Below are 27,770 nucleotides of genomic sequence, written 5' to 3' on the forward strand. Positions count from 1 at the left end.
GTCTTTAGCTGAAGATGATATTTAAGGTGGGGGCTTCAGCCATTTTGGCAAGTTGCTCAGGTTGCCTGAGCCTCTCCCATGTATGCATGTTATAAAGCTTTGTTTAATTTTCTCCTGTCATTCTGTCTCATGTGAATTAAATTCATTCTCCGGCCAGAAGAACACACAGTGGGTAGAGGAAATGTCTTCCTCCCTTACAGTTTGGCGACTTGGGCAGGATAAAATTTCACTGGCTGGGCACTGCTTGCTCCTGGACTGCTGCAGCCAAGAGATCCCAGACCCCTGAAGAGAGTCAGCAAGAGGTAAGAGTTCTTGCCACATCAGTCTCCCAGATCTCTGCCTGCAGGGTCCAATGGAAGCAAGAGTGGTGAGTTTTTTTGCTCTTCTAATTTTAGATTAGCAGAAGAAAATGTTGGTGAGGCTAGCTTCTTGGATTCAGCAACTCTAGGATTTGATTGAGTACTCACTGGTTGTAGATCCTTTTCCTCCCAGAGATAGTACTTTTCCTTGTCTCTGTCTTTTTGTTGTTTGTCATAAGACACAGGCATCTCTATAAGCCTGTTGTCCAGGCCTTTTATCTTGTTCTATGTCTTGAGAGCTTGGTTTTGCGACCTATCTGGTCTCTGCCATCGGAGGATGCATGTACTGGCATGCATCTTGGTGGCCAGTCAAGTAGACTGGGGTTCTGGGACACACACTCTTTGTCCACCTGTGTTAGCTCTCAGGGGAGTTTGTCATAAGAGGTCACAATTGCTTTCATAAGGGGCCTTTGTTGTCTCAAACTTTGTTGCTTGCTGTGCAATGAAGTCCTTTACTTTCTTAGACTATTTTTGGGAGTGAACTTTCTGGATCTCTTTTGGGGACGCCTCTTTGCGTCCTTGGTTAAGCTTTTGGTTGAGTCGCTGTTACGATCCTACTCTTCATTGTGGCCAGACGATGGATCGTTTAAATTAGGAAAACTTCTAAATTGGGGGAAAAAATATTGTGAGAGCTCTCATCGTAATTTTTATTGGTACCTATGAAAAGGCCAAATTAAAAAGGAAACACAAGAAAATGATGACTACGATTAAAACCCTGACTCAGGTTACAATTGAATTGACGAAATATAAAAGTCTAAGTGTTGGTAAGATTGTAAAGGTTGGAATGCTTGAGCTGATTTTCTTTATAAAGAGGTTATATCAACTTTGCCTGAGTATGTTTTAAAATGTCTGGCTGGGAATACTTCCCTATCCGATAGTATAAGACCAAGACCTGTTAAGTCCTGGCCATGGGTCCTGCCCCCATGCTGCAGCTCTTCACTGCCCATGGGCCCTGTCCCCATGCTATTTGAATAAAGGAGTACTACTACCAGACCTTGAGAGTCCAAGAAATGTTTCTTTTAACTCCTTGGCTCACTGAGCCAGCTTGCTTCACCAGCTTGTGAGCTGAAGTTCTAGTCTTCCTTGTGCCTTCCTCTTTTTCAAGGAGGGATCTAAATTCACTTCTCCATCGGGAACTTTCTTGGACAGCTGTATGAATCCACGTTTGCTGCCCATGGCTACTCTATGAGGCAAATTGTGGCATTCAGCCTGAAGAGAATCAGTACCTTAAGCCTGAGGGTGATGGAGAACAAATTAATCCATTATTTCCTAATCCTGTCTCTAATTATAAATTTTACATGGGTGCAGGTCAATGACTTAAGTCATTAGGATGGTCGCCAATCTCTAAGACTCCCGTGACAGATTTCTTTTCCTAAGGCTGGATTGGAATCCCTCCCTATGGCTCCTGACCACATTCCAAACCACGGGAAAGTCCCAACTGGGATTCTGGTTCAAGGAAAGTACCAAACTCTAACCTTTGATTGAGTGTGGGAACCCCTTCTTGGGAGAATGTCTCCAGGATGCAATTGGGTAGAATGTCCGCCAGACCAGCAGAAAATTCTTCACTGTTTTTGTCTATTCTTTCACCTTTGGGACAATTCACCAGGCACCTATGACTTCCAGGCATAATAGGGAAGGTATACAAGGGATGCAATGCACGGGGACACCCCCATCCTTGCTATAGGGACCCCACAGGCAGAACAGGTAGGATGCTGCCCTAGGTTCAGGGGAGATTTTCAAAGTAATGGACTTTTTTCTTTCATGTCTCTTAAAAAAAGTTACAGTGGCCATTTTGGGCTCCTTTTGAGCTTTGCAACTGAGAAAATGTTGAGAAAGAAATTTTTAAAGTGTCAAAGGCTCCACCCCTGGGAGCCCCCTTCTCTGGTTTCTGGGCCTGATCACCCTGGCAACCAAGTGGGGTGCCCTCTCTTGGCATTTGACTCGTTAAGCATTTTAGATGCCTACTGAGTCAGTTATGAAGATAGGAGACCTGTGATTTATTCTGTGAACTGTCCTGCCAGTGTTGTGTGCCCCGGCACGGAAACTGTTGTGTGACCCTTATCTCGATAACCCTTGGGGAAGAGGCCATGAGAGCGAGGGATGATCTCTTTTCCTTTCAGTCTGTCACCTCCTCTCTTGTCACCAAGTTGAAGTTAAGTTCAGGCTGGACCTGAGCAGAACCTGGACCTTCTGTACTTAACTCTCAACCCCAGGCAAAGGGAGTCTCAGTCCCCAGCCAGCTCCAGGCCTTTGATTCCTGCCTCCCTGCCTTGCCTTGTGCTGGCTCAGGGACTAAGTGCCCAGGTTAAGTGGGACTTAACTAGATCTTATAACTATGTTGATGCCTGCAGTCAGGCACATTTGCACACTTTCTCTGGCCACTGTCAGTTAGACACCAGCTTTACTGTCATGGGGAATGCCTCAAGCATCCCCAGAGACTCACCCCCTGGGTGCATTTTAACTAGTTGGAAACGCCTTCAACTGGATGGTTTATGTCCCAGAAACTCCATCTAAAAAAAAAAAAAAAAACAGCTTGAGTGGTTTCTCTGTGCTGTTGTGATGACGTTAATTCCCAGGACCAAAAAAAAAAAAAAGGGGGGGAGGGAGGGGAGACCATAAACGTGCCATTGCCAAAAAGAAAAAAAATCTAGCATCTTGAGTGTCTTCTCCACAAATATTAGTAAAAAGGCTCAAAACAAAATTTGGATTTATAACTAGGGAGCTTTATATTATTGTACCTGATTCATGGCAGTCATTTTTAAAACAATAGGTGTGAAGGCTCTGTGCATGTGTGTCTATATGTATCTTAGATGTGTGTGATATGTTTACCCCTGGATGGTATGGCCAAAACTAAGAGCTCTGTTTAATTGGCTTAAAGTAAGTGCTTACATAAATTCTAAATGTAATAGAAATTAACCCAATGTCTTTTAAGTTAAGATGATATAGATTAATCTTTGGTTAATGAAAGTTTAAGTTTGTTGGTTTGATTGAAAAGGCATGTCCTGAACAGTTGGCAGTATTTGGATATGATGCAAACATCCAGCCTGGGTTTACTAGTTTAAAAAGAAGAAAAAAACTCATGCTATCCCTGTTACAAATTTGTCAGCATAATAACTTTAAATGATAGCTAATTTTGTCTAATGTCTCATGAAGTTTTATAGGCAATCTAAATAAGTATTGGGAATGAGTAAACAAAATACATGTGAAAAAGCTAAAAGTATTGGGTAAACTTTTAAAAATAATTACGTCTTATGACATGTATACTTAACTTCCAAAATCTTTTTGGTAATGAAACTGTGAAGTTTTGCTAGGTTAATTTAAATGAATGATGAAATTCATTGATTACCTAGATCATTTCCAAATAAGATATTAGACATTAATTATCAAATGTAAGTTTATCTACTTTTGGCTTCTTATTGCAAAGAGGCTAAAAGTGTTTGGGCCTATTAGAAAGTATGCCTTGTTTTTTATTGTGGAGTGGCATGTTTCTAGAAATTAGGAAAAGTGTTTGGAATGTTGATATAAAAGACAGCTCATAATTGCTTAGTTTTTAGTTTTTACTAGGGTCTGTAAGGGTTAAAGTTCTATTTAACATATGTAATTAAAGCTACTGGAAATTAATAAGGAAAACAGCTCTGTATTCAAGGAAAGTAAAATATATGTTTTCAGTAAAGAAGGTATAAAGAAAGGAAGTATTTTTGTTTGTTGGGGTAAGAAAGATAAATTTGTCCTAAAGTACTAGAAAGGAAAAAAGGAAAGCATGGAATAAATTCTGAATGCAGAAGAAAGTTATAGAAGGTTTGTGAAAGAAATTCTGAAAAGACGTTTGTACATGATCAAGCTGGCTAAGATTAAAATGAACCTAATTAAATAAATGGGTTTTAATACGAAAAAGTAAACTGGTACAAAAATTAGAATTTCTTTTTCTTTCTCAAAAGAATAATTTTCTTGAACTTTTGGCCTGCTCTAAGTCTACCTAAAAGACAGAATCTGGTTTGTTAAAATAATTTCTTATGTTCAGAAAGGAAGCGGTCTCAAGATTTTGACTGTTTTAACTATTTACCCTTGACTATTTCTGTTGTCATTTTGAGTATATACCTGAGCACTGTTTCACAGTGAGCGTTGTTTCCTATCTGAACAAGTGTTTAAAACCTTTTGATATTTTTGACAAGCTTCTTCCTCAAAAATATTCAAATCCTGAATAAAGACTTTCTTTTGTCCTGGACGAAGGAGTAGGATTACTCTGGGGATTTTCAGAGGGTGCCTGGGACTTCACAGAGAAATTTGCTCTCTCTTCCTATAAGGTGGAAAATTCTAGACTAATGAGGCTTATTTGGTATGTTAAATTACATGAGAAGTATTGTCAGATAAGTGATGATAATCTTTCTTGGGTAGTATTATGTGGGTAAATGTTACTGATATAAATGTTTTAAAATTATATAACATTCCTAAAATTCTGATCTGTCCTGGTTGTCAGCCATAATTCTAATTATTATTTTAAGGTGTTGTATATCCAAAAATAACCAAGTTTCTCTGTCAACTGTCATTTTTAAGTCTTTTGTTATTTACAGTCAGATGTTTTACTCTGATGCTTTTTGCTTTTGCAAATATGTCTTATCTTCAGAGGGATTCATGGAAAGGAGTCTGACACTTACTCTGGAATACAGGTTTCTGGTAAACTTTCAGATCATAAAACTGAACTGGGTAAGAAATTACAGAAATCTAATGGAGAAACTGATGACCTCATAAAACTTCTAACAGAAGATCAAGATCAAGAACTGATTATACAGGACTGTGTGAACTTATGAGACTGATTATAATTTTTTATGACTTTTATTTGAAATATTGTTGATTTTTTGGATGTTTTTCTTTGTTTTCTCAGATTTAAGGAAATCTTTTTCTCTTTTCTCTTGTGCTAACTATGACTTATTATAGCAATTTGGTGAAATTATACCTTCATGAGCAGAACTGAAACATTTATCTTTTTCTCCCTACCTGATCCCTCCAGAATTTGGAAACCTAGTACGTGAGTGAGTATGGTTATTTCATGGCAATATAGTTATTTGCATAAGTTCAATAAGAATCTGCTCTCCTTATAACAGGAAACATTGGTTATCTTACCAAAAGCTTTGACTGGAATGTCATATTTGAGAGAAACTTACAGACTCGGATATGACAATCCTGCCTTATTTTGTTGAGGCACTTTCCTTTTATATCCATTTTATGAGAGTTTTTATCGTAAGTGGAAGCTGAATCTTGTAAAATGCTTTTTTTGCATCTATTGAGATGGTCATATAATTTTTATTCTTCATTTTGTTAATGTAGTGTAAACAAGGTACCAGGCCCATATTTCCAAGTGGCTTTATTTCCAGAAAGTCAACCCTCTTCCTCAAAGGCAGTATTGTCATATCTGAGTCTGTATCATGCTGATCGATTTGCAGATGTTGAACCATCCTTACATCCCCAGAATAAATCCCATTTGGTTGTGGCGTATGATCCTTTTAATGTGTTATTGGATTCAGTTTGCTAATATTTTGTTGAGGATTTTTGTATCTGTGTTCATCAGAGGTACTGGCCTGTAATTTTTTGTGTGTGTGTTCTCCTTGTATGGTTTTGATATTAGGATAATGTTGGCTTCATAAAATGAGTTACGAAACGTCCTCTCCTCTTCAGTTTTTTTGGAAGAGTTTAAGAAGGATAGCTATTAAATCTTCTTTGAATGTTTGGTCAAATTCACCAGTGTACTCTAGCCTGGACTTTTGTTTTTGGGGAGCTTTTTGATTACTGTTTCAATCTCCTTATTAGTGATCAGTCTATTCAGATTTTCTATTTCTTCTTGATTCAGTTTTGAAAGGTTATATGATTCTAAGAATTTATCCATTTCTTTTGGTTATCTAATTTGTTGGTGTTTACCTTTTCTCTATAGAATTTTCCTATAATCCTTTGTATTTCCATGGTATCTATTGTAATTTCTCCTCTTTCACTTCTGTCTTAATCTCCTTTTTGACCTAGAATACCTTCTTAAAGACTTTGGAATTATAAAATCTCAACAATATTAGAACATGACCTTAAAATACACATTTAATTAAAACACACATTTTTAAACAGAAAATATTGCATTCCCTACGCATAGTAATAATTATAAAATCTACATTGGTGGTATAAGAGTATCATAAAAGTCCTTTGAAGCTTTCAGTAATGATTGGACTATCTACATTTGAAAGTCAATTTTTTTTAACATAGCATATTTTTCATACAAATGAAACATTTATCGCTTTGGGGGAATTCAAACACACAAATACTATTATGGAACTACTGATCAGCATATTATCTCTCTTTATGTCAATCTTCTCAGAACAATATGACTTACACATATATGAATGGAACCAAATGTGAATAAAAATGAATAATTATGAACATTATTTCTCTTCTTCAGATTCATAATTTATTGGAGCTTTTGTTACTTTAGAAAAACAAAAATCCCTGAAAGAAGATGCTTTGCTATTTTTAAACTTCTTATACACACATGTCATGATTAAGGATTGACTTGTCATCAATTTATACTGTAAACTGTTAAAGTATCTTATCATAACATTAATTTAGGTATAAGTCATTTTACCGTCCATTCAAGAGCAGAAATGTCTGACCACAAAGCAGATGGACCTAGTATTTTGCTGAAGTCCAACAACTATTCAGTCAATCAATTTGCTCTCCTGATAGTTAACTTGCCCAAGAAGGCTGTAAAATATTCATTTCACTCCCTTAAAGTCATTCACAAGAGACTGAAGGTTTATATGTCCTACTTCAAGAGGGAGCCTTGGCATTTACCTACCTGATGTGGAGAGAGAAGAGGACTTTTGGTGACTGGATAGTAAACCTTAGGTACATAAAAGGAAACTATTTGTTAGGTCAACAAAATGCATCATGACTAGAAAGCTCATTATCTGCAGGGTTTTGTTCTCTTGCTTCCATTTTTTGTAGTTTGAGCCTCTTGTGCTGCCATCCACTGAATTCCCATAAATGGAACTGAACCATATTGGTACTGCCATCAAGGACTGGCATGGACGACCTGGAAAATGCAAGTGGTTGATGGGTATGTAGAATGAGGGGTATGTGCCTTCAGGGAAAATAAAACTGTCTGTTATAAGTCAGGTCCTAACTCATAATTAAATGATGTTTTCTGACCACTTCAATTTTAGCCAATATTTTCCATACTCCATGTATATTGCACATTTTTTCTTCCTAACTATGTTCCTGAGGCCCAATCGTTTAGAGTTCTGTTCTTTTGAATTATGATATTGAACAGCAAGGGGAGGAATAAGAATTTTCTATTTCACTAGAGGGCACTGGTTATACAATTACTGACATGAAAATAAACTACTTCTCAATACTTTAGAACTTGAATGTAGTAAATAAAACCATCAATGTGATTTATGTCTAGATCTTCAAAGATAGATTTCTACTAGAAGCCTTAAAGTTTTATCTTGGTTTTAGTGAGAAATGGAATTTTTAGACCATTAGCTTGGAACTATTGTAAGGCTTCAATGATCTGCCAACAGCATCACAAAGCAGTGGGGCACCTTAGTGCTCTCTAACCACTCAGAAGGAAGGAGAGAAGGAAGAACAGACAAAAATGATAGAAGGAAGGAAGAGAGTGAGGAAGAAGGGGACAGGGGAAGAGAAGAAGGGAGACAGGGTCAACATGTCAAAGCAGCTCCATTCTCTAACCTACGGGTTTAATATTGAGCTTGCATAAATTCACAGAATTATCACAGAGTATAAGCTTCCCTAAGTTTACATCTGATAGGGCAGAAGTGTTCTTTCTCTTCTGTGTACTTTTCCAGGTAGGAACAGCACAGCTCATCATGCAGCTGCTCAAGTCCAGTTCCACAGAATATGATGCTACCAGATCAGCTGTCCCTAGGGCAAAGACAGAACTTCTGGAATTTAAGAATTGTCCCAATTTCAAAGCATCTGATCTCTGTTCTTGCATTTCTTTCCCCTTTCCAAGTACAGTTAAGTTCAATGATAGAGCCCAGTGGCCTCATCCACAATAAGCTGACTCTTCGAAGTTCCAAATGGGAAGATGAGATCAAGCATGTTCATTCTGGATTTTTCTTGATGGGAGAATAGCTAAAATTTGGGAGAAAATTTAGATTCGTATTCAGAGAAGTGAAGTGTGTACTGAACGTGATCAATAAAGTATTGTCTAAAGAAGCTTTAATATTAAGCTCAGGAGCCCATCTGGGTCTTTCAGGCCAATGAGGAATTGAGTTTACTGGAAATTTTGAGAAATGAATACTCCCCCTCCAAAATTCCATTATACTTGAAAGTTAACAGCCTAAAACTATTGCACATTTCAAGCTGTGTGCTGAGTCTGGAAGCTTTGTGATTCAGATTAATCCCGTGGTGACTGCCTCCACCCCCATTGTTTTCTTTATTAAGAAGCAAAGATCCCCATATGTCTCTATGTGAGACAGAATGACTCAGGTGTTTTATATTTAATGCACCCTTGGATAGCTGCTTTAGATTTTATATGCTGGTACAAGAGCACAGCAATCGACTGTGACACCGTCTGTTGATGAAATGTAGAGAACGGCCCTTGAGACAGAGTTTTATGTTCTAGTTGAAAATATGCAGAAAATCTGAATCTGCTCAATGCTATTATTTGCCAATATCTCTCAAATGGACTCGGTTCCAGCGTTAAATCTAATCAAATAATGGAAGTGATGAGACTGCTCCATCACTGTAGAGGTCAGACGCAAGATGCTCATCCTCTAATACTCCTCAGCAACCAGCAACGTATTTATAAGAACTTATGGTCAGCACTGAAAGGAAGACTATGTGAGAGAATTTCCATTTTTCAAAGATGAGGTCTGCCAACATTACCTACAATCACATTCTTTTCTCTATAGACTATGACTTTAATACATGTATGGGAACTTTGTCTGAGGTATGTTGTTTGTACAGGCCTCCAAATCTCAGTCCAGAAAGTTGGAGTGAGAAAAGAGTAGTCACCCAGTTTCATTTTCATACATGATTTTTTTTTTTTTTTGAGGAAGATTAGCCCTGAGCTAACTACTGCCAGTCCTCCTCTTTTTGCTGAGGAAGACTGGCCCAGAGCTAGCATCCATGCCCATCTTCCTCCACTCTATATGTGGGATGCCTACCACAGCATGGCTTTTGCCAGGCGGTGCCATGTCTGTACCCGGGATCCAAACCGGCGAACCCCTGGCCACTGAGAAGCTGAATGTGTGAACTTAACTGCTGTGCCAATGGGCCAGCCTCCATACATGAATTTTTTAATTCTAATTATCAGTGAGTTTTAGCACCATTCACCTAGTCGAAAGGTTTGATTCTCCATTGATACCTTCTGAAACTCATTCTCCATTCATATCTTTAAAATTCCATGGTCAACAGGTCCTATAGACTCCACCTTCTAAATGTTTATTTCTGTCTCTTCTATTAATTTCTTAATGGAATCTCAATAGCTCTGCCTGCATTACAGTACTAGATTCATAATTAATCACCTGCACCCAGGGCCCCCTCTCCCTCATCAATTACCTATAAAACTCTTGTCCAAACTGGAGTTGAGGTAAACAATTGCACCGGACAAAGTTAAACAGTCAAGGAAGATTTTAGTCTAGACTACTGCAATAGGGAAGACAGACCGAACTCAATTCTGGTGAAACCAAAGGCTGGAGAGTTTTTAGGAGATAGGATGGGAGGAATTGTATGCCACCCTGACACTCCTGTTTGCTTATTGTTCTTACCCAAAAGAAAAGTAAACTTTCTCCTGTCTTTGTGAAAGGAGGTAGCTTTCCAACTTGGAACAAGTAGCCCGTGCAAGTTAGGCTCCTACATCCCACGGCACCTGGGAGACAGAGGAGGTGTCTTCCTGGATGATTACATTACAAAGACATGGCACTCAGGTCCTTGGGAAAGACATTCCCTGGGTTGTAAAACTGGCAAGAGGCTTTTAAGATAATTTACATACATTTGAAAGGGACAGAAAGAGAATTTGCAATTACAAGTTTTCTAAAGTAAATGTTCTAAGAAAAGGGAGGTCAGGGACCTATAGACAGGAAGAAATCCGCCTAATGTTTAGACAATCTGAAGGGAACTTTAAGGCCATCTTGGTCACTGGAAGCAGGGAGATCTTTCTAAAATGCAAATATGGACATATCTGTTACCTGCTTAAGAATCTTTGCTTCCTGTTCTCATATAGGATACAACGGAAATTCCTAACTTGTCCTGTAAGAAAATTTTCATCATCTGATGCCCTAACTACTTTTCTGTGCCTCTGTGCTTTAGACAAATTGGAGTATTTCTAAATTTCTAAATATAAGGAATCTTTCTTGGCTCTGTGCCTTCATGCCATGGCACATGCTGTTCTTTCTATTGAGGATACTTTTCCCTGCATTGTTCGCCTACCCAACTCACAGTCCTTGTTTTGTTACTGCCTCTGTGAAGCCTATCCCACATGAAGCTATTTACTCCTCCCCGACCACATTGCAACGTTTACATATGTAGGGGAGGAGGACATTTTCTCTCCCCAAATGTGAGTTCGTCTGGCTGGAGAACAAATTAAATTCACGTGAGACAGAATAGCAAGAGAAAGTTAAACAAAGCTTTATGAGGAACCATGGCCAGGGGCCTTTCTTCCCGAAGGAAGAAAGGGCACTGAAGAAGTGGGGTGCACATAGTGGTTATATACCCCCAAACAGGGTGTTTCACATGTGATTGAAATGTCCCTCCCACAATAGTCACAAGATTGCCCTGTCACACAGCGCTTGATAGACACAGCAGGTAATGGTCTGCTATCTCAGTGGGCTAGCAGGAGGCAAGTCGATTGTCTGGAGCTGGGCTGTCACAGGTGAGCGCAGCAATCAGTTCCTAGACTAAGGAAAGATGCTTAATCCTTAAGAAATGCCAGCGTTGGGAGGGGGAGGGAAGTTAGTTACAGGAGGTTACCAGACTAGCACAATAAAATGCAGATTTTAAGTCCTTGCCTTTGGTATTGACTAAGATTTTCTAGAGAGAAGGTCATCATCTCCTTTCTTCTTCCTGGTACAGAGCGGGAGGCACATTTTACAGATAGAGATTTACCTTACAAATGTAAACGTGTCCTAACAAAGGGCAAGTTCCATTCCTCCTTCCCTGTCCCAGTTTATCAAAAGCAATCAGCCTCAAATAATCCTGATGCCAAAGAGACATATCTTGGGGTGGCCAATTCCAGGTCCCCACACATAATTCTAGCACAGGTTATAAAGTTGTATTGTCATGGGGTGTTTCTGAGTCGTCTCTTGGGGGTTGGAGCAGGAAAAGGTAGAAATTGCATATTTTTCATATTATCTTCCCAGCAACCATCACAGTGCCAATTATCTTCAAAGTAATCCTTAATATTTTTTAACTAAATTAAAGATGCAGTTCTTAGAAATAATACCAGGACCTACAAATGGAGCTCTTAAATGATCTCAATGGTAACAAGTCACCATCTTTTGATAATACAATTTTTAAAAATAATAATCAAATGTAATGTGGGACTATTTGAATAAAGAACATGATTAAGCCAATTTTTAAAAATCTGTAATAAATATTTTTTCCTGTGATTTTTAAAATGAGCTCTTAAGTCTTTAAGCAAAAAGCATTTCATTTAAATGAGGACCTAGGTCCAAGGACTTGCAAAGACAACACTGATTTAGATAAATGAGATTGATAATGTTTGTTAACAAATTAGTCTCAGTACTCTGTGTTTGCACAGCAGCTCTGGGTAGGGTAGGGCTATGTCCCATGTGAGTTCTTAGTAAGTACATGTTGACTAAATATTTTGGAATATCTCATTGTTTAAGACATCACAGCAAAATAGGGATTAAATCCCCTGGCTTAAAATGTTTAACACATTTGCAGCACTGTGAAATCATGCTCCACGCGATAATGAATCCGTTAGTCAGGCTTCCTGTAACGCTCTGACGCTTCCCCACTGAACAGATGCCTTACACCTGCTAGTGAAAGAACTTCGCTCACTAAGTGTTCTTAGTTCAATTTAAAGTTGGGTTCATATCTGTGAACATGAATTATTTAAATCCCAAAAGTCTGACAAGGAAAAAGACACTCTTTAAAAGTCCTTTAATAGATAACACAAATCTGGCTGTATTAACCCCATAGAGGGAGAAATGAATCAGTTCATGTCTAGTTATAAAAACAAGATTGAAAAATTTTTTAAAAAACGTATTGTTAAATATAATTTACATACAGTGAAATATAAAAATCTTCAGTGTGCATGTTAAAGATTTAGACAAATGCATCCATTAGTATAATCCACACCTCCATCGAGGCACAGAATATTTTCATTACCACAGAAATTTCCCTCATGCCCTTCCCAGTTAGAGCCCCAACAAGGCAAATACCATAGATTTGTTCTGCCTGTTCTAGAACTTCATGTAAATGGAATCTGACAAGACGTACTTTGTTGGGTCTTTTCTCTTTCATTTAGCATAATGGTTTTGGTGAATTTTGTAATGCTGAATCTCAAGATTCACCCATGTTATTGAATGTTTTAGCAATTTGTTCCTTTTTATTACTGAGTAGTATTTAATTGTATGACTATACACCTTTTGTTAATTCATTCTTTTGTTAGTGGACACCCCAGTCTGTTTCCAGTTTGGGGATATTATGAATAAAACTGTTATAAAAAGTATTGTACCTAAGAGAGCAATTGCTGAATTATATAAAAGTACATGCTTACCATCATAAGACATTGTCAAACTGTTTTTCAAAGTTGTTGTACTATTTAACACACCCAGAAGCAATCAACAAGAGTCCTCGTTGCTCTATATACTCTCCAACATTTGGTGGTATCCATCTTTTTCATTGTAACCATTCTAGTTGATGTGCAGTAGAATCTCATTGTAGTTTTGAATTCCATTTCCCTAATAATTAATGATTTTGAGAAAATTTTCATATGCTTATTGGCCATTTGTGTCTCTTCTCTAATGAAGTACCTGTCAAGTCCTTTACACATTGAGTTCTTTGTCTTCTTCTTCTTAAGTTGTAAGAGTTCCTTATGTATTTCGGGAAAAAAAATCCTTTGTCAGATATCTGTGTTAAGAATACTTTCCCCAGTCTAAGACTTGTCTATTTATTTTCTTAATGGTGAATTTTCCTGAGCAGAAGTTTTAGATTTTATGATGCACAGTTTATCAATATTTTTCTTTTATGGTCGATGCTTTCTCAGTCTGCTATAGGAAACTTTTGCCTAAATCAAGGAGTAAAAATTGTCTTATGATATCTTCTAGAAGTTTTCTAGTTTTAGGTCTAAGTCTATACTCCATTTCAAATTATTTTCCATTTATGGTGTGAAATATTCTTTTTTTCTGTATGGATATCCAGTTCTTGGTATCTTAGTTTGAAACCATTTGGTCTTATATATGCACGTCTGTTTCCAGACTTTTCAGGTGGTAGAAGCCACTGCCTGGTCTCCAGTGTTAGATGGGGTGTTTTCTTCCTTAATCATAGTGCATCTGCACTGTGAGAGGAGTGTCTCTCAGTTCTTGGTCCTCCAGCAGTGGGTGACTGCCATCACATAGCACTTGGTGGAAGGTTGAGAGTTCCTGTGAATTTCCTCTCAGATCTCCTTCCTGCCATCATATTTAGGCAGACTCCATATGTGTGCATCTCAGAAGGGTCTTTCTCAGCTGTCTTGCCCCATCCCCAGTCATAGACTGCTGCCATTTCTTATTCAGTATAAGGCCTGGAGTGTGGGAGAGTTTCTCTCAGTTCTTTTGCTCTGCCCTCAGACTACAGCAGGCTGGGGCACTTGCACCTCGGAAGGGTCTCTCAGTCTCCTCCCCTGCCACTGATCTCTGTAGTGAGCACTCAGTGAAGCTCTGTGTTAAGGAGTTGGCAAGTCGTGCAGATTCCCCTGTGTACGGTACCATCAGGGTTTCTAACCTCTTATACCAGCCTACCCTCAGCCTTTAAAAGTCCTTAAAAGTTCACTTGTCTTCCTACTATGTTTATGGAAGTTTCCTCTTCTCCTTGTTGCTCTGCCAAGGAGAAAAATATCCATGGATTCCATCTCTCCTAGGAGAATTTGGCACTTCTCATATTTTAATTCATTATTTTACTTTGAAACCTTAGGTCTTTGTTGGGTTTCAAAGACTAATTTTTTTTTTTTAGATTATCTGGCTTGTTCTCATTTTGTGAGTGATCAAGCTCAGCAAAATCAAAAATATGGTAGAGGGGTAGCCTTCTCCATCAATAATTTTGCAACACCAAAGGACATGTCTCCTGACCTTAACCCTCCAAAATATTTAACATACTTTGTTAAAAATTGTGGAAAGTGTAGTAGTTCTTGCAGCCACTAAACCAGCAATTTCTTCCTCTGAAGGAAGGTATTTTATAGGATTCTCAGCAGTTTTGTAAAGTATAATAATTAGGTTTGTTTTAATTGTGAGAGCATTTTTTTCCCTGATAGCCTCAAAATATTAACACAGTGTGACAAATATCATATGACTTCTGAGTTGTACTAACATCGTTCCTGTTACCAATGTTATTAGAGCTAATTCACTTAAAAATAAGCAACAAACATGCTGTTTAGCAGAATAGGTTGCACTATTGGCTCATTAGTGAACAGCATTTACTTAATAATGATAATTAAACCCTGCGTATTAATTTAGCCCCAAATTTTGGTGTTTCTGAGAGGAAGCGTGTTGATGGGAAAAGGGGTAAATGAAAGTGCAAAATCCTCATTTTTCCAGAGAAGAAAGCCAATGGATAACATCTAGGATTAAAAATTCTATTCTGTTTAGAAACAAAGTATAAATTTAGTATTTTGAAATGTGAAGAGAGTTCTGGAAATGAATAGCAGTGATAGGTTTCAGCATTGTGAATGTATTTCATTGCACTGAGTTGTACATGTTAAAAATGGTTAAAATAATAAATTTTATGTTATGTATATTTTATCACAATGAGAAAAAAGAAAGAAAAGAAATGAAAGTGCTCAAAGGATCAAAGTCCCTGAAATTAAAACTTTCACGGTAAATATAGAAAAATCAGTTTCATAACTCAAAAAAAAAAAAAAAAGAAATATGAAGAGAAACGCGAAAGTGTTAAAAATATTGATAGTGGATGTCACCTGGGAGCAGGACTCAGCCACGAGGCGTGGGACTGCTTTTGTTTCAATCCTAAGACTTCGTATGCTATTTGGCTTGTGCAAAATTACAAACATGGATTATTCTGACTGAAAAATGAGACAAATTTAATAGAACAGAGCTGTCATGTGTGAGCCCCATAGACACATCTGTACTGTTACCTTTTCTCCCTGACACATTTTAAGGCAACACCTAATTCCTCAATTTTGAATATTAGTGAGATTTTTGCACTTTATATGGGGAGAAGAAAACCAACCGTGGAAAAAGATCTCATGAACAGGCTGAGATGTGCTTTATTTTGTAATACCAACTCCTAAGTTTATATAATCACAAGTAACAGATAGTTCCAAATAAATTGCCCCCTCTTTCTAATGTAATATTTTGTGCAGGTAAAAACACCATTAAGGGCAGCACTAGAGGAAAACTAAAAGTCCTCACGTTAGCTGAGAAGGCACACACAGACGGAGAGCACAGTCCATTCCCCTTTGACTTAGTGGGAAGGCAATTCAACACGTTGGAGAGAATGAGAAAAGAAGGAGAAAGTGGGATAGTTTAAGGTGAGCTAGTTTATTACCGAGTTAGAGACTGTTCAATGTCTTCTGGAACTGCCAACATGTCACAAAGCACCACCTCCCACCTCAAAGTTTAAGACCAAAAGAAATACACCCTATTTCTTCACCCACTTAAAAAATCTTTAAAAAATCATTTCCACTTGCACTGAATCAGAAAGACAAGTATTTGAGAGAAGACAAGGACTTTCTGAGTCATCACTTCCTACTAGATTGTCTTGCGAAGAAAACTGATTTGCAAGAAATTTCCTTTTTCTCTCATAGCCTCCTACTTGATAGGTAGAGAATTGCTAAGCAATCAGATCCACTTGTTTGTTTTTCAGGATTTGAAAAACAAATTAAATAGAATTCTTCTACATATTGATGCCAACTTTTCTTTCTTTGAGGAGGCCACAAATTTTTGCCTAAACTTGAGGACCTCTTGGAGTTGATGCAATGCAAGTGGCCATAACCAAACAGACTTCCTTGAAATTTCTTTCTAAGAGGAGTTAATACATTTTTAACTTGAGTATGCTTTCTTGGGGTAGATAATTAGTATCTATAAGTGCTTATCTTAAATCTTCCTTAAAATCATTTGGCATTATTAAGTGGGATCCAGGGACAGTGTTCTCTTCCTACTTAAAATGCAAAAACATGAAAATGAACTCTAATTTATGGAAATAGAGAAAGTGTGCATTTAGGTATCTAGATTGTTCAGTTCAGTTGAGACCAAGGCTGAAATTCTGATATTTTACATTAGTCCTATTAGCTCTGCTCAGAGAAAAACTATTTTAGAGTTCTTGTGTTGCTTCTATATGTGCAGACCCAAATCTCAGTGATGCCGACATAAAGAAACTCACAAGACGATGGCAATTTAAAAATTTACAATGAAATGTCTCACTGCCAAGGGACCAGACACATGCGTCCTCAGGCCTGCACCTCCTCTCCTGTGGGCAAGTCAACAGGAAGCCAGCTTTTGTTCAGAGATTTGCTCTCCTTGAGCAGCAAGTCAGAGCAAAGGGAGTAAGTAAAGTTCAAATGTTTAGTGAAGTTCAGGCTCTGAGAGGCTGGTACAAGTGTCACTGTGACAGGAATATAGCCATCTCTGGTAATGAATAATTCAAATCTTGAGCCAAGGAGTCCTTTTTCCAGGGAGCAGATATGTGGGCTTTCCCTGCATTTGCTTGACTCTCCTTTGTTTTTGTTCCATTGATGACCAAAGCTTCTTATCGCAGACACAATTCTTTTCAGTTATATTAACTCTATCCATACAGTTATATTCTACTCACTGCCTTTTTAAAAGATGTTAGAAACCCTAAATTCACCCCTCTGAGCAAGGTAAAACTTTTCTCTTACATGTTCTTCCAAACGTAATCTTCAATGTTATTTTTCCTGTTAGAATTACTAATATCAGCACAGGATGTACTTGGTCTGCTCAAATAACAAGATTAACAGGTATAAGAAGAAAAAAGAATAGAGAGACTCTAGAAAGAGATCTAAGTATACATGTAAAAGAATCATCATTTAGGGGCCGGCCCCGTGGCTGAGTGTTTAAGTTCGTGTGCTCTGCTTCGGTGGCCCAGGGTTTTGCCAGTTCGGATCCTGGGCACAGATACGGCACTGCTCATCAGGCCATGCTGAGGTGGTGTCCCACATGCCACAACTAGAAGGACCCACAACTAAAATATACAACTATTTACTGGAGGAATTTGGGGAGCAAAAGCAGGAAAAAAAAAAGAAGATTGGCAACATTTGTTAGCTCAGGTGCCAATCTTTAAAAAAAAAAAAGAATCATTTAATAAAATGCAACTGGTTAACCTTTTGGGGAAATATTTAACTTAGAGTAAAGGGTCAAATTGTTTCAAAACCAAAATGAAACCAAAAACCTACCTGGAAGAAAGATATATGGACTTAAGTTTGGACTGGAAAGCCTTTCCAAGCAAGATAGCAATGGCTGGAACTATGAAGAAAATATTTGATCAATTTGGCTGCAATTACATGGACATTAAAACCTTCCTGTCAAAAACATGACAAACATAGTTGATAACATGCTCTGAGTCCTTTTTATGTCCACAAACCTTTTTGAAGGAAGTAGACATAGATTTTTTATTTCAGTGTTCACTCACTCTCTACTCTAGGTTGTACTAATGAGAGAGGATGCACAAAAGAAATGATGGGAAGAAAAGTGCTGATCTATTTTATATTGGCCAGTGCTTAATATTACCCCTCCCCCTAACCTCCTCTCATAAACACTGGCACGTGGCATCAGACTGAGAGCATAGCTTAGGCCAGGAGTCTCAGGTAAGACTTATTTCCCAATCCCTAACCTTTGAACCTGACCCAACTTACCCATCGAACCATAAGAACCTGGAGCCAAGAGAGAATTATATTTTCAACTCAGTCAGTCACAATCAGAACAAAGAGATCTGAGAGTATGACTGGTTCAAAGAGAGTTAGATAGATGGTCAGGCCCAGACCAAAGTACTGGATGCCAGACAAGTGTGAGACAAGGCAGGAGGCCACGATACACTCAAATCTGACTTTTAATTTAAAGAACCTAACTATTAGTGGAAAAAGCCCATTAACCAATTAGATTAGCCACTCTTCCTTCTGGAAGAGGGTGGAGAATGGGACGTGGAAAGGTCAGATGTAACTCCTCCAACATTCCCTAAATGAGGGAGCTGGGGTATGTTCAGTCTTTCTTATGGGCAGAAGCAGAAACGTGAGGAGAAGGGCAGAAGGGTCCCATTCAGCAGTGATGCATCCTTAAATTTATCCACATCCTTTGACTGAGAGGTATATATCTTAAAGGAATAATGAAAGGATGCAAAAAGATTTCTCTCAAGGATACTTGTTGAAGAGACAGTTTATAACAATTAAAAGAGTGTAAAGTAACCAATTCCAACAATAGAAAAAAAAGGCCTTTACTAAGAGAGTATATTACATTAATACAATAGAAAGCTGTATGGCCACTAAAATGAGATTCACAGTAAATTAGGTGAAAATAAATTATAAAATATTATATACAATATAATCTTATTTTTATATTTGAGAAATGCACATCTATAAAAATGGAATGTTTTAAAAATAACTGTTCACAGTGATTATCCCTAAGTGGTAGTACTATGTATGATTTTAATTTTTCATTTGCTAAAATTGGAATTATCTAGTCTTCCCAAAGCAAACATATAGGACTCACATCATTTAAGAAAAAAATTAGTGAAAGAAGAACAGTTGATTGGGTCAATTACGATGAGAGGGACAGCTGCGTGAGGAATTGGGGAACAATTCATTTATGCAGGAACCGCTTCCCAACAACTCAATAATTGACTCAAAAAACTTATTTCGTGCCTCCTATTAGGAATTGTTATTGGCCTCTCTTAAACAGTTTTCTTCTAAAATAAATGTCATCTGGTTTGACTTTTTCCTTTTTGACCCTACATGATTCACTGTCATTGTTAGGTGAACTAATTTTGGAGATCTGCAGATTCATTCATCTATGCATCCAGTCACACACATTTCCAAGTGGAATGAGTGCATGATTTACTAGTGCCCTGAAGATGCAAAGAAGAAAAAGATTTCTCCTGAGAGAAGCTTGCTGCAAACTTGATGCCTGTTTTGGGAAACAAATCATACCTGCTTGAAATTACTTGATTACACTCACAAGATAATATGATAATGTGGCACGATGCATAGATTTTCACCAAGGATTATGGAGAGTGGGACAGATCTGCATGCCCTAGGGTGCTGTGGGAAAAGATTTTTGGAGGAGGCGTGGCTTACCCTGAGCCTTACAGAGTATATGGGATTTGGATTTGCAGAAAGGAAGGATTTAATTATTCCAGGATGGCCCAACTGATGAGGTTAGGGGAGGGGGAAATTTTAGGGAAATAGAGAGATGAGGTTGGAAAAGTAAAGTGGGCCCATTTAATGGAACGTTTCAGAATCCAGACTGAGGAATTTTTATTTGCTTTGAAAAATTAAGAAAATTTTTTGAACACGTCTCAGTAATTCATATCTCTATAATTCTTCCACAGTTTTTCAATGGATCCCATTGCTAGGTGCTCTAAGAGGGCTCAAGGCTGCTCCTTTTCCATTTTACCACTTTCAGGCAGTATCACTCCCAACCAAGAAGATCCTTTCCAGCACCACTGTGCAAATGGAACTCTAAACACCTCTCTCCAGCCACGTAGAAACATCCTGTAAACTCTAAGACAGCATGGTTAGGCTCAAAGCTGTTCTGTTGGACTATTGTGCTAAATAAGACTGGTAGGTTTATGTGATGGGGAAGGGATTTAAGGTCTGAGTCAGTATGTGTGTGTGTTGTGGGGTGATTGTCTTTTTGACTGTCCTTTTCTCTAGGAATTTTCTTCTCGTGGATTTGCCAACACAAACAACCCTAAGTACTCTTGGGCTGGGTAGCCAGGCTAACTCTCCACTATCTAAGGATTAAGGAAATGTTCTATTGTTTGTTTTTCCTCACTGACTTTTTTAACTGTCTTGACCTTGGTGCTGAGCATTGAGATTCAGGGAGTGGGCTTACAGTGGCAAAGGCAAGAGGGACCATAATGCCATCATCCAGAACAGCTTGTGAAGGTTCCATTCTGAGGCTTGGAGGTGCCAAAACTCAAGCTAGTGGTAGCTGCTAATATGAGTTCCTGTCTGCCTTCTTTTGTACATGGCTCTTTCTCAGAAACCTCTCTGGAGGCGATAACACTGGCAGCCAGGATTTGTGCTCTGAGTCCAGGGTCTAAGATGACCCCTTAATGTAAAATGTGAGTGTCATGGTCTTTCAGAGGTTGTATAATCAAATGGGTGCAGAGACCAGGGAGTTACACAGATGTAAAAACCAAGCAGGTGTGGTAGGGCCTGTGACTACAGAGTGCCCATCCTATTGACGTAAGAAACACTAGTCTAAGCTGAGAATTTTATGGAACCATAAAGTGACCTCAAAAAAGTCACCAGAATCTCTCAGAAGTGTCTGGAACATCAAGGATACAAAAGAATTTAAACTACTCTCAAAGACTACCAGAAAAGCCAGGGGTCATGCACTCTTGATAATTTTTCCCCAGAATATAACAGCCTCCAGAATTCCCTGGCAGATTTTTCAGAATCAGTCTCTCTGGGGACCTTGGCTTCTTTTTTCAACACCAATCATCATTTTGGTTTGATTAATCTTCCTGTATGTGGCTGCTAGGACATAAAGCGAGATCATCCAGGGCAACAAGTTTGTTCTTAAGTTATTTGGGAAAACAGATGTACAGGAAAGATTAAATTATTAGTCCTTTGGGAAATATGATGGTGGGGAGAAAAATTAAAAAAAATAGTTTTGTCCCTGTTCTAACAGAGAACAATCTGTACAGCACTTAATGTCAAAAGATTGTAAAAACTATTCCGGGATGAGCCTGGAATGAGAGATGTGTGCACTGAACTGGGTGCTTGCCTTCTTTCACTCTCTGTAAGAGTGAGGAACATTGAGACAGTCACAGGGCAGAGAAAGAGTCCTGAGAGATGAAAATGATGGGGGCAAAGTGGCAACAGCAAAAAATCCTGAGGTCAAGGCAAAGGTAGTGGATTGTCCTTCTCCACCCACCTGCTTTTGTAAACTTCTACTCATCCTGTAAATTTTGGTATTACCTCCTTTGAGAGACATGCTTTGACCTCCACCAGGCTCCCTTCAAGACTCTTGAGTTCCTATAACACTCCCAAGAATATATCTAATAGGCGACTTCCATTTGGTACTCTATTGAGTTAGAGACAGACAGAAGTGTGACTCTGCCTCCTTTTGCAGAGGTCTGGGCAATTTAGAGGTGTGGACAATTTAGCTCTGAAAGGTGGAAAACTCAGAGTTGTGATATCCAAAGTTCTGCAGTGTATATATATATATTATAGAGACAAACGGGAAATACTGTTGTGGTTTTGTATTTGCAAAGTATGTCCAATGTTGTGTTACCTATAAGATGATAAATTTGCTATGGGAATTTGCTGGCCATGCAACAAATTCTATTAACCATCTTAACATGATTTTCATAAACTTCAGTTACTTCTAGAATCAAAGAATATTCCACTGCCCCAAGATATGGTTAAGAACCTTAGGTTCATCCTTGTCAACAAATGGCATAGTCATCAATTCATATCCTTGCTTTATCAATGCAATAATTGATTTACTGAAAAATCATATGATATTTCTATAAGGAGTTTAATGCTTAGAGATTTATTCTTCAAGTTGTCTTTTTGTGGTTCTACTGAAATTTACTCTGTTGCATTTTCTTTTCTCTAGCTGCTAATGGCCACCCACAAACATGGCGACCATATATATATTAGGACTAGTGCAGTGCTAAAGACATTAACACAGATTTCCTCAATTACATCTGAGCAGTCAAACATATGGGGTGTTCCTCTCACAGAGTCACACTATTCACTGAAGAAAGCTGTAAGCCCTTGGGAATATCAAAGCATCCTGGATTGAAGAAATATCCAGGAATTGGGCAGGTAAGTCAAATCTTTCCTTTTTAGACAGAGACTCTGAAACGCAACACCAGTGCTAAAAACCGTAAATCTTTGTTTTTTCCTGGATCAGCACCCAGAACTTCCTATAGAAAGGGGAAGTAGAGTGCTTTGAACTTTGTCCTAGAAAAAAAAGAAGTGAGCCTTTTTTTTGGATGATATCCATCAAGCTAATGGCTGTGGCTTCCAGGGAGATCTCAGAGGCAACATGCATTGTCACTGATATACTTGCTATCTCCAGAGTCCCCATGGAAAGGGTATTCATTTTGTAGCTAATGTAAATTACAGTGCCTGTCTTTGTATTTCAGTGATTTGAAGTGACATTCTATTAAAGGTGTTCCTGACGCAAACAGGATTAGGTGGTAACGGGAGAATTAAACAAGAACTATGCTTGGCTGGTAACCTTGAGCCTAATAGTCTTAAAGAATAACAACAGTCTTTCTTTCTCTCCATTTTTTATACTGTGATATTGTCTTACAAGTAGCAACTTCAAGAATTGAAAAATTATAGAGTGGGACCTCTGTTTTCTACCACATTTGTTTACTAACATCTGCTCAGGGACTTTATCAATGATGAAGATTTGATAGTAGGTCAAATTAATTTAAGTTCCATGTTAATTATGACCTCGAAACTTTGCTAATAAAAAAAGTGATGATCAAATTGCCCTGCCTTTGTAGCTGAATGATGAGAGCGTGAAATCATTCACTGGCAAGGGCAGAGATGTAAACCACAAGAAAGAATAACCATGACCTAGCCCAAAGTATTAAAGCCCTGGCTGTGCCTGACACCTGGAGTTGTGATGCAGTGCAACCTAGACATATTTGATTCTTGACAGTCTGAGAAGGAGAAAAACTAAAATGAGTAACCAAGTTCATACATCAAATCAATAATTAATATAAATAATGTAATTACATTCAGTAGCAGTAATAGGATAAACATTGCAGTTTTTGTTACAGTGAGGTAGGTGAAATCTAGAAGATAGAACAGCTTGAAAATGAGTTGGGAGAGAGGATAAGAATTTGGAAATATTGCAGTATTCACTGTAGTAGGTGACAATTAACCAATATAACTGGTGTAAATACTATGTGTTGAAATTGAAACGGGGGTGAGAGAGGGCAGTGGTCAAATTGGCTTAAAGGGAGCATTCCCCAGGCAACCAGCTGCTAAGCCAAAAAACACAGCAAATAGACAATTTGTTTTGGCAGTTTGCTGGTGAAATTTGATGGGTATTAAAGGCTAGAACTCTAATTCTGCTTGAGACTACGAGGTATTAAAGTAAAGAGAATTTTTTCAAGCAAATTCTGGGTATATATAGTACTGTACTTGTTTTAAACTGAGGCTATCCTTGGTTTTGCCGATTATAACTCCTAAGTAATCATCTTACTAGAACCACAAAGTGTTCACGGGATAGGTGAGAAAGAAAGTTATTTAGTACCTGTCACGTACCAAGAACTGTTCTCAGCTTTTAATTGAACTCACAACAATCCTAGTAGTCAGATAATATTGTTATTTCCTCTCAGAGACAAGAAAATGGGCTCACAGTGGTTAAGCAACTTGCCCAGGATCGGATGACTGACCATATCTGGTTCCACGTCTCTCTGGGTGGTGCCCATTCAGTAATGGCTGTGGTCCCCTGGAACAGCTCAGAGGCAAAAACTCTCTGACGTCAACTTTAGGAATTTTATATTCTTGTTGTTCAAAGTGTGATTCATGGACCAGCAGCCTCACGTCTCCTGGGAGGTGAGTCATAATCTGCATTTTAACAAGGTCCTGGGATGCACATTAGAGTATGAATGCAAGTTTTATAAGATACAGCACTGCCTGACACTTTGACTTAAAAGAAAGAAAAAAGGATTCTTAGAAAAGCATTCTTAAATCCTTTTGATTCATGGAACACTCTAAGAAATTAACTATGAACACCATGGACCTCTCCTGAAAAACAATATATTCATACTGACGTCCACACTTACATTCACTTCCTGAGCGTTAGACATCCCCTGAAACCCACACATGGTTGACCTAGTTAACTGCAGACTCCAAGTTAAAAATGCCTGTGAGAGTTGGTTAAGGTAACAGAGAAATCAAAACGGTATACAGTTTGAAAAGTGAAAAATCACGGCAAAAGAAAAAAGTCTACTCTTTCAATTAGCAGCGCATAATTATATAGGTTGAGCCTTTACCTCTTTCCCAGAAATTGGCAGAACATTTTCTTTAACCCACTTATATGGGCAAAATAGATTTTCCTAGTAATTTTGTCTCCATTTATCTCCTCTCCTTATTAATTTCTTCCCAATTGACTTTACCAATAATTATTTGGAGTTTCACTCCCAGTGCCAAGATCTTCCATAATGATAAGCATGTTTCTATAAGATCATGTACACATACCTCATTCTTAGGGACTTACGGATATAATTTCAGCTATGTTTTCAAAAACTTTATTTCAATAATTTTATAACTAGTCACTTATAAAGCTGGATGTCCTAGCTTTTGTCTTATTAACTGTAAATGTGCAGCAAAAAGAAAATAACTTTTTGATTTTGAACAAACTATCCCAGTTCTCAAACCTTTTTCACCATTTGGTAAATATTTCTAAAACCATGAAGTCATTGAGTGTTGACTGCCTCCTTTGCCCTTTTCTCCCTTTCCTTAGGCTTTAGAGAAAGGGCTATTTTTATCCTGAAGAGATCTACTTCTCTCCTAACCACATAACTCTCAAGTCAACTGGATCCAGTTTTGGACAAGTCGTGATATCGAAATAGATGATCATCCGTCCTCTCTTCTTTGATAAAGTTTTGGTCTTGCCAAGGTCGTTACTAGCGCCTTGGTGTAGTTTTACTGGGACTTTACTAGTGTCTTTCTTTGTCCATTCAAAAAAAATCTTGTTCGTTTTGAATTTTCCTAACGTTTCCTCTCTCTTCCTCACTATCAGTGTCTCTAGAAGGGGAGTCACTGTCAATATAATTTTGTGTTGGCATGGGTTCCCCATGTAAATTTCTTTGCAAAATTCAGAATAATTATGAACCAGTTTCTAGTTTCACAAAAATACTATAAATAATTCTAAGTTCCTCTAAGTTTATGGGGGAACTATTTACCTGATCTAAATCTACACAACAGTTTAGACTTTGGTCCTTTAGTAACGAACTCATACAATAATTTTATGTAAATAATTGACTAGTAATAAGTAAATTTTAATAAAGCTGAAACATCTGAAAATGATAGATTTAGACAACTACTAAATCATACCATCAATGAAACATTTATTTTCTTCATTTTTTCTTTACTTTTAAATCAAACAATTAACAACTTAAAAAGAGTAAATTTCAAAGTTAAAGATACTAATAAAATTCGGTAAACTATTTCATAAATGAACTAAAGTCTGAATTTGCTAAACTATTACACTTCATAGTTTGTTCTCTTTTTCATTTTTAGATGTTAAACACAAATCAAAATTGAGGTAAGTAAGATTCAGTTTCTTAATCTTTGCAATCACTGTGTAATCATTGCCTATTTTAATCTGTTTAAGAAATATGCAGGACCAGAGTGGTGAGAATACCAACTGTGCCTGAAATCTGTGTGAACAAGGGTGAACTTTTTTCAGAAGTGACCGTCAACTGAATTCACCGGAGTTGGTGGCCAACCACGTAACAGAAGTCTCCAAATTCACTTCCATGTAAAATACAATGTTTATTAAAGGATAAGTGACAAATATTTGCTAAGTTGCAGCTTAGATGTATATTATTCAAAACAACTGTAACCTGAGCAATTATTTGAAACATAGACTGCCAAAAAAATTGTTTTCAGGAAAGAGTGTTTTACCTCTGGCATTGTTTAGAATCGCTGGCACTTAGTGATCATAAAGGCAGACAGACTTTCAGTTAGTTTTATTACTGTTTTTCAATTCCCTACAGACAATGGACCCCCTTGAAGCTTACACGGGGGGCTTCCCCAGCTGGCCCTCAGTATACCACTGTTTGCAAATATTCATTCCTTTGAGCACATTTTATGTCCACTGTTAGAAATAAAATAAAGATGACTGAGGAATGAAATGAATCCTTAGGGACAAGCCGGCTCTGCTGAGAAACAGTGTGACCTCGTGGGAAACCAAGTTCCTTCAAACAGGGGAAGTCTGAAGCCACCAAGAGAAATGACCTCACCATGGTGACAAAGGGTTATACCTCATCTTACATTTTCTGGCTCAGAGTTCAGAAGACCTCTCTGTGAAAGGGAAGAGCTCCTCTGCTTTGCAAATCTACTCTCTCTTACCAAAGGAAAAATCCTTTCTACAATTGCTGTATCACCCATCAAAAAGCCATTCAACCGAAAAGCAGGGAATAGCATCATTGTGGCCATTTGGATGAAGTCTGGCTGCCTGTTAACTTCTGTTTCCAGAGAGTAGCTTTGCTGATCTCCACACTCTTAACCTGTGAAGCACAAAATCAAGGCCAAATGGCCAGTAAAGACAATAACCATTTGAAAGAGTGCTGCCTTATTTCTGCAATTTTGACTTGAATGCCTCTTCTAGAGAAAGCGTAGTATTTTTCCTTTGATGTTGCAGTGTGGATAACGGGTCTGTGGTTTTCACTCTTTAATAAACTCTGGGACACCAAGAGCTTACATTATATTGAAAAGAGCGGATTTCTTTTCATCTGAGATGCTTAAAGCAATGCTATTAATAATACTGTGTATAACAGCTGCCTTTATTTATTCATAAATACAGCACAAACATCTTACTTGTCAAAAGGAGAGGATTTTCTTTTACTATAAAAAGATAATTAATTCAGGCTGGATAAACTTGATGGTGCATTTGCCATCTGGGCAAAGCTAACAAAACACCAGAATAGAATTGTGTGAAGAAAAAGTAATCAAAATATGGAATAAAAATACATGCTTAAACTCTGTTTTGATTTCTTTAACAACAAATAATTTTCCACCACAAGTATTATACTCAGGCTTATATGAAAGGAAAAATAAAAGGCAATAGGGCATAGAAAAATACACAACTGAAGATAAACAAAAATTTCAGGTGATTTCTTTCCTTTTTGTTTTTTACACATCAGTAACATGAGGAAAATCTTTCATGAGCTCTGCATCTCTTCCCGTCTATACCCATGAGGAAATGAACCTCTTATCAGATAAAATAATATAGATAAAAGTGCTTGTAAACTTTAAAGAACCATAAAAGTGTAAGAGAATTACTATTA

At 37.8% G+C, this 27,770-nt stretch overlaps 1 long non-coding RNA gene across 1 annotated transcript; it reads left to right on the plus strand.

Moving 5' to 3' along the window:
* LOC103549150 (uncharacterized) lies at positions 1-27,462 on the plus strand. Its single transcript, XR_011537132.1, has 6 exons — positions 1-302; positions 7,341-7,452; positions 20,100-20,331; positions 22,343-22,554; positions 24,090-24,309; positions 25,220-27,462. It is a non-coding gene; the product is annotated as an uncharacterized lncRNA (long non-coding RNA).
* Positions 27,463-27,770: the final 308 nt, after the last annotated feature.

This window comes from Equus przewalskii, chromosome 2, assembly GCF_037783145.1.
Source record: "Equus przewalskii isolate Varuska chromosome 2, EquPr2, whole genome shotgun sequence".
In the NCBI taxonomy this organism is placed as follows: domain Eukaryota; kingdom Metazoa; phylum Chordata; class Mammalia; order Perissodactyla; family Equidae; genus Equus; species Equus przewalskii.